Source organism: Sus scrofa, chromosome 2 (genome assembly GCF_054392235.1).
Source record: "Sus scrofa isolate SSC_HxYL_T2T_F1_AM1 chromosome 2, Sscrofa_HxYL_maternal_Yorkshire_Landrace_v2.0, whole genome shotgun sequence".
NCBI lineage: Eukaryota > Metazoa > Chordata > Mammalia > Artiodactyla > Suidae > Sus > Sus scrofa.
In genome coordinates, this window is record NC_139384.1 from 139,744,309 (window position 1) to 139,765,493 (window position 21,185).

Sequence of the window (21,185 nt, forward strand, 5' to 3'; positions counted from 1 at the left end):
GATTCCTCTGAGTTGAAAGTGCTAATCTCCAATCCACATCAGCTCTGGCTTGGCTTGTCTTGTTAGGTAAACAAAATGTGTCTTGCCTGTCATTGCCATAAAATATTAATGCACTGGAAGTCTCTAAACCTTGCTAAGCATAAGGCCTATTATCACACTTAAGAGCAAAGCAATCTAATAAATCGCTGGTTGTATAAAAACTAAGTCAGCTGGCAGAGACAGTCATCTCCCCAAGGGATAGTAAGAGCCTCATCTTCAGCTACAGCAGCTGCAGTTCCAGAGAAATTATGTTTCTTCTGCTCAGTAAAAATACATTTGTGCTGAATTCTGTTATTTAAACTCTAATGGAATCATTAGGAGTATCCATACATTATGAGTAATAGAAAATTAAGTAAAAAAAAATCATCTACAAGGCTGTCCTATAATAGGCACAGTATTTTTATTAAGCGTGAAGTTTAGAGGGCTAAATCTGATGTAAAATCAAGTTGCTTGTTTCTAATACCCATTTTGAAAGTATGAATCCCCAACTCATACATAAATAATCTTGTGTAAACATGGAGCACTGAGCCGATACACTTAATTGAAAGCAACTTACTTGTTTGGCCCTGGTATGAGGTCCTTCAGGCAATATGTAAACCTAAATGCAATATTCTTGCCGTACACCTTAAAAACTGGTATGTTGCCGATTTATACTATTTCTAACTCATCTCTGAAAACCATAAGAAAGATATATTTTAGAACAGACCATGCCTTTATTGACCCTGCCCCCCCTCCACATTTTGAATTATTACTTAAAACAGTATACTTCCAATAATGAGAAGAGAGGCAGATAGATTTTTTTAAATAGCAATAGGTGCCTTCACACATATGATTTCATTTGAACCTGATAATAATCCAGTAAGATGAGCACAGTTATCATGTCCATGTGACAAAAGAAGAAACAAATAATGTGTCCAGTCAATCAGCTAGCAAAAAGGACCACGACTTCTTAAACCCTAATCAACTGACTTTGAATTCCATCCTCTAAAAGCAGCCCATTTGCACTTTTGTTTTGTTTTCTACCTAACAGTTTCATCTTGCCAAAGACATTGTGCCAATTCTTAAAAAGCATTCGGAAAACTAAAATATAATTGCTACCCAGGGATGATAATTGGAGGTTACATGATTAATGGATGATGTGCACCTTTCATGTGACATTCCATAGTAAAATGTTGTCGGCCTATACACGTGAAAAATGTGAACCAAACCCCCCTGCCATATTTAGATGTAATATTAGGAGATGAAATATTAAATCAAAGGAGAAAAATACCTTTTTAATAGGCAAGGGGTCATAGTCTTTAAACTTACACAGAGACAAATGTGAGTCCTTAACAAGTATACATATATATAAAGACGGGGCTTCAGTAAAAAAAAATGCAATCCTCCCCTGTGTATTGTTTATGACATTAACGTTCTTAATAAGGTCATGCCATGTCTTTCATTCTCTATGTTGACAGTAACCTTGGTGTCAGAGAAACTAAAGAAAATTGTCATTACAATTAAGTGTGCGTTACTGCATCTTAGGAAGGACTAAATCACAGTGAATCCAAAGCCCAAAGATCTTTAGTCCTGTGAAAAGTGTATCTGCAAGTTACACATTTAGTCTGGTAAGATCTACAGGAGACAGTGCCATCAACCTCTCTGAATTCCTAAAACTTATTTCATGAGTTCAATCAGCACACAGCTATTAGTAACCTGTTTTATGTGCAGCATGATGGGAGCTGCTGAAGTAAGAAATGCAACTAAGATTCAAAGCCTATCGTCAAGGTGCCCACAACTTTGTAAAGAAGAATAAATTAAAGTGAAATTAAATAATGCTCTCAGATATGTTGGTAATAGGGACAAAGTGCTCAGTGAGGCACAAGCTACGAAAAAAAAAGAAAGACATTTCATTTTCTGAAATCAATCGCATCTAACCTGGGCTCCAAGACTTTATTTGCCACTGTTGGCAAGAAGGGCATTGACTGCCTGACTGGCTCCTCTCTTCCTTGCATCATTTGGTCCAGGAAAATGGCAGATCATGTGGAGTCTTAAGAGTGCAGTGGACACTCTTGATGTCACTGTTGATTCTGTTACACAATGCCAATGAATCACTTCCCCTCACAGTTGGGTCCCCACTTTTTCCCCCTTCATCTGATCTTTGTTGAGACTTCATGAAGTTGGGAACAACCAACTTAATGGCTAGTTTCTACCACTTGAACATGTCTTACTTTAAGGTGTTACATCCAAATGAGTTTCCATTCCCTATCTCTCCCCAAAAACCTGCAACATTATTTGTTTGTTCCTCTCCTTTCTTCTCTACCAAGAATTGTTTTATCATTGGTTTTAGGTGTTCTCTCTTCCCCCTGCGTAAAAGATACAATATTTTTTCTTGGTTGCTTCCTTCACAGTTTGAGAGTAATGGTATCAAGCAGCACTGAATGACTCACGGAATCAGGTTCCAGACCCTCAAACTATAAAATATCAGTTTACCTATTCTAAGAAAGAAAGAAAAAAAAAGGTCAGTTCCAAGAAATGCAGTACCAGTCTACCTATCTCCATTTCCCCTAAGGATGAAGCCCATTTTTTACAAGCAGCAGAAAATAAATAACATGGTTGATTGGGTGCATCTATACTTTCAAATTCTCAGTATCTCACACTGTTATTCCCATAACACAAGTGCTCAGAAAGCATGCAGCTGATTGTCAAGTTCTCCAATGACACCATGCTCTTTCACGATCCCATTTCTGCATTTGTACATCATATTTTTTTCTCCTGGAATGAATGTGAATTTTCAAGGCTCAGTTCATAGTTCAACATTTCTATTAGTTAATTCCTAACTTCTCTAGGCAAAGAAATCTCTTAATATCCTTACCTCTGTAGTATTTTAATATCACTGTATAATGGAGATTGTATTGTAATTGTCTGTTTACTTGTCTTTCTCTACCCCAGACTATTACCTCCTGGAAGACAGGCACTATTTCTAGTTCATAATTCTATTCCCAGGAGTACACAGTCTCAACTTTGGAATACCTAGGATGACAATAACGAGATGACAAAGAGGGGATTTAACACAAAAAAAATCAGCAATGTCAAGATAGTAGCTGGGTCAATACACCCAAAATACTGACAAATCATTCAGGTAATCCAAAGCACTATGGTGGCTTTTCTCAACAGGAATCACTAGGCGATGGTGAACCCTGACATCAAGCTAATGGCAGTATTTAGATCTAAGGGGTTCTTCTGGGTGGAATCTAGACATCATCTGGTGACAGGGGCTAATGAATTGCGAAGAGAATGTGCCAGTGAGGTAAACGAGGGACCAGAGTGGGAGAAGAGACAAGGAAAGAGCTGGGCCCTAGGGCTAAGTGTTTTTCCTTTGCATTTCTTTAAAACACGAATCATCAGTAATAGTGGTAATAGTCCTAGCAATTGTTAGTATTATCATCAGTAGTAAAGAAAAATACTTCCCAAATTATTCAGTACATTTCCTCATATCCTATTAGCCAGAATTAGACAAATACAATAATGCACTCGAATATGCTAATAGTGAGAATGAAGTGCTCAATGACATAGCACAAAAATACTATATTCCTTAATTTTTCTAAAAAATATCACATCTGAACGCCAAGACTGCATTTGCCAGTGTTGGCAAAAGGTCACTACCTTGCTTTCTTTGGTCCCAGGAAAATGGCAGAATGTGCTAAGCCTTAAGCATGGTGCTTATCCCCAGAGTCATCTGATCCCTTCTAGATACGCATTGTCAACTGGACTTTATGATTGCCTTAAATCAATAATAATACATCCCCTGGGTCTGAGTACACTGTCGTAACAAAAAAAGTCAACAATAAAGAAGTAGAAATGGGTAGTGCCCATTGTGGCGCAGCGTAATGAACCTGACTAGTATCCATGAGGACGCGGTTCGATCCCTGGCCTTGCTCAGTGGGTTAAGAATCCGGCGTTGCCGTGAACTGTGGCACAGGGAGAAAACAGCTCAAATTCCATGTTGCTGTGGCTGTGGCATAGACCAGCAGTTACAGCTCTGATTTGACACCTATTTTGGGAAACTCCATATGTCATGGGTGCGGTATCCACCACAATCTGGTTAAAAAGAGGTCCCCCAAAACATCAACAAGAGACAGAACTGGGAAGAATGAAAGTTATAAAAATATTGAGAATAGTGGTAGAAAGGTCAACATAAGTTAGCATATGAATATTATGAGGAAAATAAATGAAAAATAAATAAATATGGGGCAAGACACTTTCGAAAAAACAATGACTCAGAATTCTCAGTTAAAGAAAAACTAAGACCTCTGATTGAAAGAATGCATAATGACAAACTGAATAAATTAGGAGAAACCCACACAGAGACATATTATAGTGAAAATTGAGAACATCAGGTAAAAATAAAAAGTTCCTTAGGTTCCAGAGAGGAAAATTCAATCACTTATGAAGAAGTTAGAATCAGATTGACACTGAAATTCTCAAGGACAGCATTATAGTCAAGAAAACAATGGAGTTACAAATTCAAAGCATTGAAAGAAAGTAATTTATGCCAGAATTCTATATTCAGGCAACATTTTCTCTAACTGTGAGTGTGAAATAAAAATATTATCAGGCACAAAGAGCTTCAAAAACTTATCACACAAAAACCCCTTCACATGTTCTCCAGCAAGTAAAGAACTACCCCCAGGAGTATGCTGCAAATACATGGGAACTAAGGGTGAGTAAATAACTTAGGGAAATATTTATTATCTAAAAAACAATGACTATAAGAAAAAAATAGAAAGAAAAAAATGTTCCTAACACTTGAGTTAAAATTCTAGATGATGTATATACATGGAGGGCTTTCTAGTGTTTAACTTACTGAAATCAAATTTATGAATAAATTGAGTCTCAAAAGAGACTTGAGCATAAATTTTAACAAAGGATAGCTATTTTTCAAACCAGCAGAAAAAAATTCACTACATTAATAGGAAAAAAAAAACACTTTGAACAAATTGATAAAAACAGAATGCATTGTCAGAAGTAAATCCCAGTATAATAGTAACTAAAAGAAATGTAAATGACTGTTATCACTAATCAAAAGACTCTCTGATGGCGTGTGTGTGTGTGTGTGTGTGTGTGTGCGCGCGTGTGTGTGTGTGTGTGCGCGCGCTTTTCAGGGCCTTATGCTGAGGCATATAGAGGTTCCCAGGCTAGGGGTCGAATTAGAGCTACAGCCACAGCAATTCCGGATCTGAGGCAAGTTTTCAATCTGCACCAAAACTAACGGCAACCCTGGATCCTTAACCCACTGAGCAAGGCCAGGGATCAAACCTGCATTCTCATGGATTCTAGCCAGGTTCGTTAACCGCTGAGCCTTGAAGGGAACTCCTTCTAATGGATTTTTTTTTTAAGATTCAGAAATATTAAACAGGAAAACACATGAAGTCTAAAAGCTGACAGGCAGAAAAAAGTCACTGGACACATATGGGGACCAAAGGAAAGCCAGGATCAAACAAAATCATTTAAAATAAAAGTTATTGTGAGGAAAAAATAGAGATATTATATATATTGGTTATGTATAATCATCATGAATCTATCTCTATACAACAGTACTGCTGAAAATACTATATAATACAGAACTACAAGTGAAAATGGATAAATCAATGATTGTAATTGGAGATTACTAACTAATAACTACCAATAAATCAGGCCAAAAACAAAGTATTTTTCTTATAGATTAAAAAAATAATAAGTTCCAAGAATAAACTTTACATCCACAGAGACTATGAATATGCTTCAAGCAAAATTTGAAAATTTAGAAAAATTAACCTTGTAAAGGGCCACAAAGACTCAATAACCTCCTAAGAATCAATATTGTACAGCCTTTATCCATACACCAGTAAAATTATAAACCAACGTCAGAGAGAAAAAATATTAATTTCTTTTAGAAAAGAAAATACTTCTCAATTACCCTCTGATGCAACAAGGAAAACTATGAAAGTCTTAGAGCAGAAAGATAGTAAGAGCACTATATTTCAAAGTTAGATCATTCTTCTGAAACATATTTAAAGGTATGTTGAGGTTTTAGTTGACCATAAACTCATTATGAACTGACAGCTGAAAAAAAAATTTAATAGATGGCAAATTAGATTTTATACCTTTTTTAGTGCAAAAAATGTTCAGACATCTTTCTAATCTTATTCTGTACTAGATGCTATATATAAGAATTATGAGAGGAAAATAAGAAAGCAGGGGGCACTAGGATGGAAAGATACCTGGGCTCAACCTTGTATTCAGCTGGGTGGGAGTTTAGGACAATGAAGGAAACCCAAGCACAGAGGTCTTCCAATATATCAGGAGTTGCCATCTGCATGGTGGTGGAGCAGGAGGACAAGAGGTCCATGTTATTCTAAAGGACATGTGCACACTATGGTATATGGAATGGATGGTCAATGGGGACCTGCTATATAGCACAGGGAACCCTACCCAGTATTCTGTGATTACTTATATGGGAAAAGAATCTGAAAAAGAAAGGATATGTATATATGCATAGCTGAATCACTCTATGGTATAGCAGAAATTAACACAATATTATAAATCAACTATAGTTCAATAAACTTTTGAAAATAAAAAAAAAGAAATAAAGAGAGGAGACACAAATTATCCATATTAGGAATGGAATGGGAGCATCACCAGATCCTACATTATTAGAGATTCTGTAAACATTAAAAGAAGAGCAGGTGGTATGTTGAACAATATTTTGTTACTAAGTTTAAAATTTTAAGTGCAATAGAAAAAAAGGGGGGGGGGGCAAAGTGAGACCAATGTTGGAGAATTCCAGTAGGCAGAAATAGGAAGATGATAATAAAAATGTTCCTAACTCTGAAAGCAATTGCTCAAAACAGTTACCAACTTATGACCAAGGATGTTCAAGCAGAGGTGACCAACTGAGGCAGTAGAAGGAACTCTTAACAAAGAATGAGTTACCTTACATCAGGGCACTATAGCCCCTAGGGACTCAACATGTCTCCAGTTCTCTGCTTTCACAATAAAAACACGGACTCTTAGAAAAGGACTAAACTCTTTAACAGTTTGTTCCTGGGAGTTCCCATCATGGCTCAGTAGTAATGAACCCAACTAGGATCCATGAGGACACAGGTTCAAGCCCTGGCCTTGCTCAGTGGGTTAAGGATCCCTTGGTGCCACAAGTTGCTGCATAGGTTGCAGATGCAGCCCTGATCTGGTGTTGATGCAGCTGTGGTATAGGGTGGCAGCTGCAGCTCCGATTCAACATGCCTCAGGTGTGGCCTAAAAACAAAAAACAAAAAATGAAACAAAAAAAAGTTTCTTCGTAAATATGTATGCAGGAAAGTAGTGATTTCTAATGAATTTAACGCTTTCATGCTCTGGTCAATTTTCTTTCTGTGGACAAAACCTTGAAGTCATCTTATCCATAATTTTGTTTATTTATTAAACCTGATTAACCCCTCTCTACTACAGACTGCTAAGAACTTGGGTGTTTTTCTTTCACAATAGTGAGAGACTGTGAATTCTTATTTTTCTTATCCGCATTGGACTGTTTGTTACAAATATGCTCAGGAGAGGAGATTTCCAGTTTGCAAAGACAAGGTGAGATGTCTTAGTAAAACGTTTTAAATAATGTAAGTTTTAGCAGCAAGAGATGAGATATCATCCCTCACTGAAAAGAAAAAGATAAATTGTAGCATAATCTGTAGGATGGACATATAAGACAATATTTTCATTCTGGTGTTAACTCATTTATCCACGTACCATGGAAATGACACTACGTGGAACTCTGAAGGCCGAAGGCTGCAGCCTCCTGTGTGGGTCCAGGTCCCACCTCTGACACAACCCTGTACCTCAGTTCCTTAGTTTGTGAAGGATGATAATGGTACCTACCTTCCTGGGGTGACGTGAGGATTAAATGATGACAGAGCAAAAGCGAGAGAACAAGAATAGATTATAAGGCACTCAGAGATACACAGTACCTGCAACAAAGACTGGCCCTTGTGCTAAGTGTAAACTCGTACTAGCAGATTCCATGTACTGGGCTAGCTGCTAAGGATAGAGTATTGGGTAAATGAAAGGTAGTTTAAGATCAAATCATACAGAGTATGATAGGGCAAATTATGGAATTTTACTTAATCCTAAAAATACCAGGGAACTGTTGAAAGACATGGAACAGTCAAGCTAAATGCTTGCTTTAAAGATTATTCTGGCTGCAGTGAGGAGAATGGATTGAGCAGAGAAGAGGAGGAATGGACACAGAGAGATCCATGAAATGTTATTAGATGCCAAATCAGTTGCAAGGGAGGCTGAAATTTTCTAATTTTCCTTTCTGGAAACATAGGTGTGTGTGTGTGCAGACACACGCATGTGTATGTGTGTGTGCACACGCGCATGTGCATGCATTTCTTGGGGGAGGTGAGTTTGTGCTGTGTATGTGTGTGTGTATTTATCACTAAATCATTTGTGGGATCAACTTTGCATTTGGAGCTGGAGTAAGTTACCCTCTGAGCTTAGCAAAGTTTCCAAAAACTTCTCCAAGACTTATTTCCTTTTTTTTTTTTTTGGTAAAATGCAGATACACAGCATTTTCATGAGAACTACATAAAAAACTGTATTAAGAAAGTTTTTAACCTTAAAGCCCAACATAAAATGTTTTTGCTGTCATAAATATGTGGGGAATGTGGAAGAGAAGCAAAATCTCAAGGTCTCTAGGATGTTTATTTTACCAAAGGAGAGGCCATAAAGATGGAAATGTCATATCATGAGGCAAAAAGAAGTTGTGTGATTAATATCTGTGCTTACAAATCAAGTTTTGCTTCTAAGAATGTCCTTCATCTAGAATGATGTCTCAAGGTTTTTCATCTCTGACCAACTGCTCTGATGTATCCAGCTCACTTCCTCATGACCCATTCTTACATTTTTTTTTAATTCCAGTGGGACATGAATCCAAAGACTGCTTTAGCTTTCCCTCACAACCTTCTCATCCTCACATCCCTCTTTAACCCAGCTTGAATTCCATGTTCAATCAACATAATCATTCCTGTGCACCACCGAGACCCTTCTCAGCACATGGCCCTGGAAAAATCCCGAACCTAGTTAAATTCAACCATCCACATAGGCTGCTCTTGCCCCCGTGAGCTGCATATACAAAGCCCAGCAAAACCACAGTGACTGGACTCAATGTATAATTCTGACTACCAACCACAGTGCTCTTCCACGTCCCTGATCCAGTTCCCCATCCCCTTCTTCCAGATTACCGTCTCCTGGCTGAGCCTCCATCCTCCAGACTCCAACTCTTCCTCCTTCATCCTTCTGCGCAGAAGATAACTTTCTCGGACGCTGCAACCCCACCTCCTGTTAACACATATCTGCACCCACACCTTCAGCCTTCCTTCCTCTCACTGCAGAGAGACACTCTGTCCAAATTAAAGCCAGTCTCTCCATTCATGCAGAGAATCATTGCACCTTGTTCCTTCATCATGCTCTCCCTTCCTCCCTCTGCCAGATCATCACTGTCAACATACACAGTATTCATTCTACAATCTCTCAATTGCACATTATCCTCCAGACTCCATCCCCTCTCTTCTGCTCTACATTAGCACATTGTTCTGGGAATTTTTCTCTCTCTCTCTCCCTTTCCCTCTCCCTCTCCCTCCCTCTCTCCCTCTGTTCCTCTCTCTCTCACACACATGCACATAGACACACAAACACACACATAGACATAGAAATTTTCCCCATCAGTGTACAGACATCCTATTATTTCTTCCACTGCTGAAAGAAAAAAGAAAAATCCTAAAACCCCCCAATCCTTCCAGCTAATGTTCTATTTTGTTCTTTCTCCTGGGAGAAAATGCTCAGGACTAGTATTTGATCTAATAGCTCCAATTTCTCTCTTCCTTTTTTTTCCTTAGAATCTGTAGACTTCTGCACCCACCACTTCAACTCAAATGTTTTTAGCCAGTTCCCCAGTGATCTCCATTTTGCTCAGTCCAATAGGTTACTCTCATATATTACTCAACCGTAACAGCAGCATTTTACACTTTTCTATTTGGCAAGCTCTCCAACGTGGAACGTTTGGACTCAGTCTTTGTTTGGGTCCTTTTCTCTTATGGTCACTTTGTCATATGGACCACCTGCATGAAACAATGACCTCCCTCCCACATAAACACACACATACACTCACATACACATGTGAGACTATGCATACACAGACTCAGAAGGGAAATCCTATCTTCTTGATTCTACTCGATTTTTTTCCAGAGCATATATCACCATTTGACACATATATTTACTTGTTAGTTTATACTTCCTCTCCCACCATTAGCATTGAAGTTCCACAAGGATGGGACTTTGTTTTATTCATCGTTAAATCCCCGGTGCCTACAATGTCTGACACTTAGGAGGTATTCAACAAGTTTTATTTGAATGAATGAATAAATTAATGAGCGAAATCAATATTTAAATTTAGGAAATTTTTCAGAAGATAAAAATAGTTGTTTAAATAGCAATGACAAAATAAACCTATTAACAAGCTATGACAAATAGTCTGCACACGTATTTGTTCATTTGTAGTATTTACAATTTGCCTGTTGCCAAAAAAATGATTTGAGGTAGCTGATTTGTGTATAGTACTGCCATTTATAAACTGACTGCAGAGTATTCTGTCTCTTATAAGGGAAAAAAATGCTGTCTAATTCCTTTCATTAAAATATGAGTAAACCAGAGTTCCTGTTGTGGCTCAGTGGGTTAAGAACCCAAAATAGTGTCTGTGAGGATGTGGGTTGGATCCCTGACCTCACTCAGTGGATTAAGGATTTGGCCTTGCAGCGTAGATCACAGATCCAGCATTGCTGTGGCTGTGGCATAGGCTCCAGCTGCAGCTCTGATTCAACCCCTAGCCCAGGAACTTCCACAGGTCACCAGTATGGCTATAAAAAGAAAAAATGTGTGTGTGTGTGTGTGTGTGTGTAAGCCAAACAAAGAGTAGAAGGACCAGATTAATAAGGCTTTCTTAAATGATAATTGACCAGTAATTTTTTTAATGTTTTATGTATTTAAAAATATACAAGTGGGAAGTGCTAGAGTTTCAGGATATTTGACTTAATGGAAATTGAGAGGATTTTTTTATTTCAAGAGTAAAGACATCAAATAAGACTCTACTCTCTCCTTTGATAAACCTATGCTTGTTTCCGGTTTTACTAGCTCAAAAGACAATTTCACATACACCTAATACATTATAGAAATCTGCTTATTATAAGAAACGTCATTTTAAAACCTTTACTATTATCACTATGGCATAAAAACAGAAGTTTCCCCCCATTCTACAATGTTTAAACTAGTTAGGATGCTAAATATCTTTACCTATATTTATTCATCTACTGTAAGTTTTTCACTTCTCAAATAGAGATATCATTTAACTTTTGGTAAGAAAATAACTTTCACAATAAGATTGGCTAGAGTCTGCAACAAGTTTTCCATAGAAGGGAAGAAGGCTCTGAGGCGATTAAAATAAAACCATACAAAACAGTGGAAAATGTACTACAGAGTGGGGGAAAATGCTGCCCTCATCCCTGGAGGCTGCAGCCCAGAGCTGAATAGGCCTTTTCAATCTCCAGCCATTATAATTCTAGGTGACTATTCCAAGAAGACATGAAAGGCGTGGTTTTTCTACCCATGTTGAGTTCCTATAAGCCCCTTGAGGAAGGCAGGGTTTTGCAGAAAAGTGTGAGTTCTCTACTACTGAAGTGACCTTGTTCAATCTCCTTATAAATCAGGCAATCTAATAATAGTTGCATTTTCTAACATTAACAAAGCTGCAAAGTTGCACAAGTTAGAGAAATGTTCCTTTGCTTCGAAGGCAACACCCTTTGATGTCCTGTCCCTCTTTTCTCAATGTGCCCCCTTTTCATATTCTCTATTTGCTCTTTAATATTTGATTTTGCATTTGATTCCAGTCATCCTGATACAAAGCTGCAGTGTGAAGTTGAAAATTCAAAAGGGAGAGAGGATATAGCTGCCACCCCATCCATGAGTGAGTCCACTGAACTGTAAATCTACCCTGCATTTAATTACTCAACCAGACGGTGCAAGGATAAGGTCTCAAGAGTGTTGTACTATCATGAGTGACTGAGTCCGCTTGCAGTAGTAATAAGCTTGGCCGCAGCAAAGTTAAAAGGTTAAAAGTATACAGAGAACTTCAAGGCAAGCATTGTTCTTAAATAGCTGCAAAACCAAAAGAAAAACAGAAACTCCTTTTGAATGAAGGCCTTAATTTCCAAACATTAAGTTGAAGTAGGAGAGCTCTGTGGAAAAACTGTGTTTCCTCAAGCAAATTTACAAGTATTTGGGTCAGTAATGGGGATGGAAAGCCACCCTCCCCAAACCAACTTCTACCACATCCACAGTAGTGTTTATATAATGAATAGCAAAGATGATTGCACTTGTGAGATGAATCAGCAATTCCCAATTAAAGCAGCAAAATAAGACTGTTTTCTTTCTGAATCACTGTGGAAGGCAAATGGAAAAGTGACAAATAGACTTTGTTCTCCATCGGTGATGGGAAGGGAATTCATGTTGGGAGCCAAATTTCCAAAGTGAGGCATACTGGGGCTTGCCAGCAAAACTGTTCACACCCCCACAGAGACCACAAAACCCTGCAGCTGTAATTTCAGAAACACACATGTGTATAAATCAAGTAATTGCACACCTAACTATCCACTTGAGCCCATGTGCCTGGGTTTTTTGCAGGTGCCCGGGGCACTTGTGCTATTTGGCTTTGAAAACAAGGTTTAGTTTAATTGACAGGATATTATCAAATTCAAGCTGACTTTATGGACAAATCTCAAAATATGAGGGTGGCATACAGAATCAAGCAGCACATATGAATGTTCCATATGCGCGTTCGGCAAGGTCCCTGCAGCTGACTGAATTCTAAACAACAGAAAGGGACAAAATTAAAATGTCAAATTAGTTCTCATCCGTGAAAGTATGTTTCCAGGGCATTCAATGAAGCAACACTGTTTTGGAACATTCTTACCATGTACCGAAAGAGACAGAGTAAAGAGAGAGAGCACACTAGCCAAGTATTATTTTGCTTTATACAATGAGGTTTTAAAAAGGGATGAGGGGGCTACTTTGGCTCTACTGCCCAGAAGAGCAAGCTGATCCGTGTTTCCATGTTCAAGTTGGCAGAAGCCCCAGCAGACAACCATGGAACAGGCTGCTGGCTGCCCAGGAAAGGGGCACTCACCATAACAGGGAATCTGTTTGCAGACTAAGACTGTGCCCTATTTTTTCCAAGAGAAATTTAGGTTTGGGGCACTTCAGAACAGGTGTAGCTTCTACTAGTGCTCTGCAAATGTTTTACATATGCTAGTAAAAGAAAATTAACGTGGTACCCGTTCTTCTAAAAATTCTGCCACAATTTAACGCGATACATTTCTACACTTTTCACCTTGAGAGAAAGAAAAACATGGCATTTACTTCACAAAGACATTTAAACCATCAACCTCTCATCTCCCCCCATTTTCCAAGAAGTTTATAGATTTGTTTTAAAGTACATATATATGTGTGTGTGTGTATATATATATACATACACATGCGGGTATGCAACACCACACACACACACACACACACAGACACACACACACACATTGTAAACCAACCAATTCCTAATAGGATGATGCCAAAACTCACTAGCAAATAATAAGATACTATGAACAGTTTCTCTCACCATTGTTTATTCCATTTCTAAAGCACCTACTGTTAATACGTCTACGCACAACAGGGAATTAACAGAGGTTCTAAATGGAGCAAAAGAAATTCTACCTCAGCAGTCTTTGCATCTGGTTCGTATTTTTCTACTTAAAATACAGCAGTGGAATCAAAGGTCCCTTGCGAGTATAAAAGGTGATATTATAACTACAGGTAAAATCAGTTCTGTGATAAAATGTCCCATAAGGATTATCTTTCTTAAGACAAAGTCAGTAGTTGACCAGAGGAAGGAAAAGAGAGCTCTATGTAAGATTTTGTCCTAAAAATGTGTGCCAAGTTCCACTGGTCCATTTGGGAAAAATTTCCAGTAAGTCTTGTTTTCACACAGTGATTACCAAAGAAACCCCTTAGGTTTGCATTTACCTTTAGCCAAAAATAACATTTCATTATGACAGTATCAAAATTTGACCCTTCTTTTTTTTAATGACTTACAGATTTGTTTTATTGAAAACTTTAATCAAAGGACTGGTGTTGAGACTTTTAGAACTGGCATGCTCCTTTTGCTTTGTTATCAGGGAACTTGAAAATGTATAAGGTGTTTATGGCCTATTAAAGAACCATTAGGCCATAAAAATAATCTGCCTGTAAAAACAATGAGGAAAGGTGAAATGTACAGTGTATCAAGTACAATCTGATCACTGCATAAAGGCCTAGTAGGAAAGCTATTGATTTCTTTTCCATTGAAAAAATATATTAAATTTCAGATGAACTAAGAGGCTAAAAAATAAACTTGAATCTAATATGAAGGAAAGAGAGGGAGCAATATAAGAAAAAGAATGCCGACAACCTACTATACATTTGAAATTCTGTCGACGTGTGTTATGGGGGATACATATGGAATTATCATCAATAACAGATCCAAGGGATACCCAGAGACTGGGCTCACTGTTCAAACACAAAACATCTTCAAAAATAGTAATTCTTACTTTGGGGTATGAAAACTGCTGTATTATAAAGATACAAAGAATATAATGAGTTTTTCGGCACAGTTTTTTGGCAAAGTAATAATTACAGTTAATTGTTAATAATTGTGTTATATATAATCATATAACTATATTGTTACATAATGGTGTTATAAATTAGTTTAATAATAATTATTTACTATAGATTTAGAACTTGAAACTGGCTTCCTTTTAAAAAATATATTACAATATAATCAAAGTTACTCCTATAATATAATTACTTAATTTAATAATAAATTAAATTAATAGTGTCACTTTATTGAATTTATATTCCCCAAATATTTCTCATGAGAATCTAGGGAAAACCATGAATACTTCGCTTATGTTAATGTATATATTAAATGTACTGTGGCAAGGAAACAGGTAAGAACTAGGTCCCCAGAGGAAACTTATGATATTATTTTAATTATTTTAAGGGGCAAAAGAATCAATGAGTAGATTTAATAAAATATTGATACAGTCCACACAATGCAATTGAAAGTTAACTGAAAATGCTTGTGTGCTAAATTGGACCCATAGAGATAAAACAGAGGCACATTCTAAATTCCCCCACTGTCTCTGCATTCCATGTCCAATAAAAGAGTCCATTACTCTATTTTATCAACTTTATGTATTATAATATTTCCTTAAAAACCATGGTTTCTGGAGTTCCCGTCGTGGCGCAGTGGTTAGCGAATCCGACTAGGAACCATGAGGTTGCAGGTTCAATCCCTGGCCTTGCTCAGTGGGTTAAGGATCTGGCGTTGCCGTGAGCTGCGGTGTAGGTTGCTGTGGCTCTGGTGTAGGCCAGTGGCTACAGCTCCGATTCGACCCCTAGCCTGGGAACCTCATAATGCCTCCAGAGCGGCCCAAGAAAAGGCAAAAAGACAAAAAAAAAAAAAAAAAAAAAAAAAAACATGGTCTCTTTAAAGGACTCTAGCCCTATTCCCTTTAGCTTTTTCCTGAGAATAGTTTACAGAAGTTTCCTATGTTTCCTCAAAGAATACGTAAAATTACTACAAACCAGAAAATGGCTCCTAAGGAAAAAAAGAACTCATGAAGGCCCCACACAGGGTGGTAAATTCAGAGATAAGCTTCCTAATCTCATTAGCATTGCTTTGCTTTACTCTTATTACTCTTGTTATTGCCTAGGCCAGTTCTCCAAGTAAGCTCTGGGAACAGTTTCCAACATTAATTTGAAAGTTGTTAGAAATGCAGATTCTTATGTGTCCAGTAATCAGTGTTTCAACAAGCCCTCCAAGTGATCGGAAAACATGCTAGTTTGAAACCACTGATGTAGGCAGCTACGTAGTAAGTCATACCACTTTGAAATGTTGAACAAGAGAAGCAAAAAGTAACACTGCACCCTATTTTGTCCACACTGTAAGAACTCATCCCATGCATGTGCCTCCCGTAGCGCAATGCTGAAAGGTCCCCCCAAAGTCTGACAGTCTCTGATGTGCACTGTTGATAAAATAGAACATGCATAAACCAATGGGCCCATGGTCAGTTTATAGCTACATGCTGACTCTCAGTTGGTCTTTGGGAAAACATTCTCTCAGCAACCTCTCACTATACACATCCAAACCACCAATATCAACCCATCTCTTCATTTCCTTTCAGCTCCACTATTCAAATACCTTTTGAAATGAGTAAGAACCACGATAAATAATAAGAGGATCTGTCCTGATATTTCTGGATGTGTTTCAGTGTGAAAAAAACTAGTCACTGAGTAATAACTTACTCATCCATGTGACCACTCAACTCGACTAATACAGATAACTCATTTAACATTTATTAAACAGCTACTTTGCTCCAGCATGTGCCAGACGTTTTGTGGAACTGAAGAAGAGAAGAGAGAGAGAAATACTACCATGAAACAGACTGTCCTCTGGTATCTTAAGTTCTAATTTTGGAGTAAACTTGATAAACACACAGCAGTATAATCATATGGAATATTAAGGCAATGGGAATAAAGTAACTTCAGCTACATATAACAACATGAATAAATCTCAGGCACACAAAGTTGAACACAAGAAGACAGAAACATAAGAATACATACCGTGTGTTTCAGTCTATACAAAGCACAAGAGCAGCAAGCTATGCTACAGTTTTAGAGTTTGGGAGCATAGTTACACTTGAAAGGAGAGAGGTAAAAGCTGTGGGGATGGGTGGTAACTACCAGGGGGGCACAAAAGTCCTTGCAGGGTTTTGGTGATACTCTATTCCTGAAACCTGTTACATGTGACTGTTTAGTTTGTGAAAAGTCACTGCGGGACAAAGTCATGATTCATGCACTTCTCTGCAGGCAATTTATATGTCATCTCAAAATGTATGTTTAAAAACATGCTAATAAACATACCTCCAACATAGTAAAGACCATGTATGACAAACCACAGCCAACGTCTTTCTCAACAGTGAAAAACTGAAAATATTTCCTCTAAGATCAGGAACAGAACAAGGATGTCCACTCTCAGCCACTTTTATGCAACATAGTTCTAGAAGTTCTGGCCACAGAAATTAGAGAAGGAGAAGAAATAAAAGGAGTGCAGCTGAATCAAAGCTGCAGCTGCTGGCCTACACCACAGCCACAGCAACACAGGATCCGAGCTCCGTCTGCAACCTATACCACAGCTCACGGCCACAGTGGATCCTTAACTCACTGCGTGAGGCCATCCTCATGGATGTTAGCTGGGTTCGTAACCCACTGAGCCACAATGGGAACTCATATGATTTTTTTTTTCTTTTGTAAAAAAAAAAAAAAAAAACTTTTTAAAAAGTTCTCCCATGAGAAGAGGCTGACAGTGTCTGACTGGGCTGGACCCACTGCCACAGCAGTTGCCCATTTGTGGGTCACTGGGAGGGAGAGAGTGGGAGGCCAAGAGCTTTGTTTAGTACTTTCTCAGTATGGGGGCCCTGATGACTTGTGACCCCTTGCCAAAGTGTCATGGCATGGAAGCTTGCCCACTAAGGTTGGGTCGAAGAAACAACTTCTCTCCAGCAGAGGTGGGGAGCGAGGCTCTTCAACGATCCAAACACACCACCCATGATGGCTAAGCAGCTACCCAGCCCAGCCTGCTCAGGAGACCACTCCTCATAGCACCAGAGCCCAGTGCAGCTGAGTCAGGATGTGAGGTGTGGCAAGAGGTACCAAGCACTTCCCAAGCAGGAAGGGAAAGAAAGGTACTAAAAGAGTATCTACAACTGAAAGACCAAAGCCTTAGTTCAAGGCTTATGACTGCCCACTGCAGGCAATGACCAAAAATTCCCATCCCCTAGGCTGGGCTAATGTCACACAATAGAAGTCCAAAGACTTCTTTTAGGTATCAGAGGTCAGGAATTCTCTCAGCCCCTCACAGCTAACAACCCGCCCCCCTTTTTGGGGAGGGAGGTCAAAAACAATAAGGCAGATCCCACAGCAGTCTGCAAACCAATTCCTTCTACAGTGCTTTCCCCTGGGAGTGTCTGAGCCTCAGCCAGTCTTACCCCACTAGAACCATCCTGCGAAAGGATTGACAAACCACCCCCAGCCCATCTCCCAACCTCATACATAAATAAGCACTTGAAGCAACCAGGAATTGCATCCAGAGGAGAAGTTTCATATGGCTTGGAATCTTTTAAAACAGGAGAGCAAACCATGCACACATACACGCACACCTGCACTTACTCTACCACCTGACTTAGGCCCAGGAAAGAAGGGGCTGCATGGGACAGGCCACATGTGCCAATGGCTGGGTCTCTAGGGCCTCAGGGATGGTCTGGGCCAGGTGGGGATGGTGGCATGGGGCCACAGGACAGAGATGAAAGGGATTACACCAGCCAGAGCACTAAACTTCCTTGAGTCACATACATCAGCTCAAGGGAGAGGGTGTCACGTGGTCAGGTGGCAGCTTTATAGGACCCAGGCCTAACACGGAATCGGGGCTGGAGTCAGACCTATGTGGGTGGCAGGGTTGGATGGCTTTGAGTGAAAGGATAGCTGGGTGATGGAAGCAGTGACATGGGGCAGCCTCTCCCTACTCTGAGGATGGCCAGTACCCAATTGCAGTTCTTCTTCCTCTGTGAGTGTGGACACACTAACCCCAAACCAGGAAGTGTAAAGGTGGGAGCGAGAGAGGATAAGATGGAGAGGGGTGGGAGAGGGGACAACAATTCATATTTGGACTTTTCTTAGCACAAGAAGTCACTAATTAAAGATATTCTATAAAAAAAAAAACTACATGTAAAAAATAAAAAACAACCAAATAAATCAGAAGCAGGCAGGAAAACAGAAGGGGGGTTGAGTTAAACATGATTCAGTGCTTTGGAAGCCACCTCCCACTCTGTGCTTGGTCAGGATCTTGTTTCTAGAAGTTGGAATGGGAAGATAAGAAATCTTCTTGTATATTTTTCTTTTCTTCTTCTTTCTTTTTTTTTTTTTGGCTTTTTCTTCCTTTTCTCTTTTCTGTGCTCTTGTGTGTTCCTGGAACCAAGGACAGGTGGGTGGTCAGTTGAGCAGCGTGATGGGCTTGAATGGCTGGCTGAGATACTGCATGGTGTTCAGGTTGTAGCTGAGGCCTTCCACCAAGAGCATCTTCTTTGGAAGAGGATGTTGGTGCCACCTCCAAATACCTGGGCCGTGTCAAATCTGTTGCTGTTGCAGTATCAGCCACATTGACCCTAAAGGGGGCAGAAAATCCTAAAGATGCTGCCAGAAAACTACTAGAACTCATCAATGAATTCAGAAAAGTCATAGGATACATAATTAATACACAGAAATCTGTTGCATTTCCATATACTAAAAATGAAGATCAGAAAGAGAAGTTAAAGAAACAATCCCATGCACCATATCATCGAATTGAATAAAATACCTAGAAATAAACCTCCCTAAAGAAGCAAAAGACCTGTACTCTGAAAACTATAAGATGCTAATGAAAGAAATAGAAGATGAAACAAATAGATGGAAAAAGACACCATACTCTTGGATTGGAAGCATCAATACTGTCAAAATGAATATACTACCCAAGGCAATCTATAGATTCAATGCAATGCCTATCAAATTACAAATGGCACATTTCACAGAACTAGAAAAAAAAATTTAATTTCTATAGAAGCACAAAAGACCCCAAATAGTCAAAGCAATTCTGAGAAAGAAAAGTAGAACTGGAGAAATCAGGCTTTCTGTCTTCAGACTATAGTACAAAGCTACAGTCATCAAAACAGTAAGGTACTGGCACAAAAACAAGCACATAAATCAATGGAACAGAATAGAAGGCCTAGAAACAAACCCATTCACCTGTGGTCAATTAACCTATGACAAAGGAGTCAGGAATATACAATGGATAAAAGACAATCCCTTCAATAAGAGATGCTGGGGAAACAAACAGCTACAAGTAAAAGCATGAAATCAGTACATTCTCTAATACCACACACAAAAGAAACTAAAAAATGTATTAAATACTTAAATGTAAGACCATAACTATAAAAATCCTAGAGGAAAACATAGGCAGAACACTCTATGACATAAATAGCAGAAATATCTTTTTGGATCCATCTCCTAGAGTTATGGAAATAAAAACAAAAACAAATGGGACCTAATTAAACTTAAAACTTTTATACAGCAAAGGAAACTATAAACAAAATGAAAAGACAAGCTATAGAATAGGATAAAATATTTGTAAGTGATGTGACTGACAAGGGATTAATCTCCAAAGTATACAAACAGCTCAATCAAAAAAATAGGCAGAAGATCTAAATAGACACTTCTCCAAAGAAGACATAGAGATGGCCAAAAAACACATGAAAACATGTTCAATATTGCTTATTGTTAGAGAAATGCAAATCAAAACTACAATGAGGTATTATTTCACATGGTTCAGAATGGCCATCATCAAAAGATCTACAAATACCAGAGAGTGTGTAGAGAAAAAAGGACCGTCCTATACTGTTGGTAGAAATGTAAGTTAGTACAGCCACTATGAAGAACAGTATGGAGAGTCCTTAAAAAGCTAAAAATAGAAATACTGCGTGACCCTGCAATCCCACTCCTGGGCATATATCCAGAGAAGACCATAATTCAAAGGATACATGCAGAGTACCCAGTGTGGCTCAGCAGGTTAAGGAACTGACATAGTCTCGCTGAAGATGCAGGTTTGATCCCTGGTTTTGCTCAGTGGGTTAAGAATCCAGTGTAGGCCTCAGCTGCAGCTCTGACTTGACCAACCCCTAGTCTGGAAACTCCCATAGGCCACCATAGGTATGGACCTAAAAAGAAAAAAAAAAAAAAAAAGATAATGTACTTCTATAGCAGCATTATTGACAATAGCCAAGACATGGAAGCAACCTAAATGTCAAGAAGAAGATGAATGGATAAAGATGATGTGCTGAATACATACAATGCAATATTGCTCAGCCATAAAAAAGGATGAAATTGCCATTTGTAGCAACATAGATGAA

At 38.6% G+C, this 21,185-nt stretch overlaps 1 long non-coding RNA gene across 15 annotated transcripts in view; it reads right to left on the reverse strand.

The window, feature by feature from the left end:
- Nucleotides 1–21,185, reverse strand: part of LOC102158243 (uncharacterized) — a 1,270,494-nt gene that overhangs the window by 1,004,237 nt on the left and 245,072 nt on the right. For 4 of the 15 annotated variants that reach the window (XR_002342078.2, XR_014838685.1, XR_002342077.2 and 1 more), the window contains exon 1: nt 9,294–9,536. The exons of 6 other annotated variants lie outside the window; for them this stretch is intronic. This is a non-coding gene — a long non-coding RNA (uncharacterized LOC102158243). Of the gene's footprint in view, nt 1–732; nt 2,794–6,993; nt 7,315–9,293; nt 9,537–16,677; nt 19,410–21,185 lie in introns of those variants that run through there. 5 more of the 15 variants (XR_014838695.1, XR_014838689.1, XR_014838683.1 and 2 more) reach the window with 4 other exon arrangements.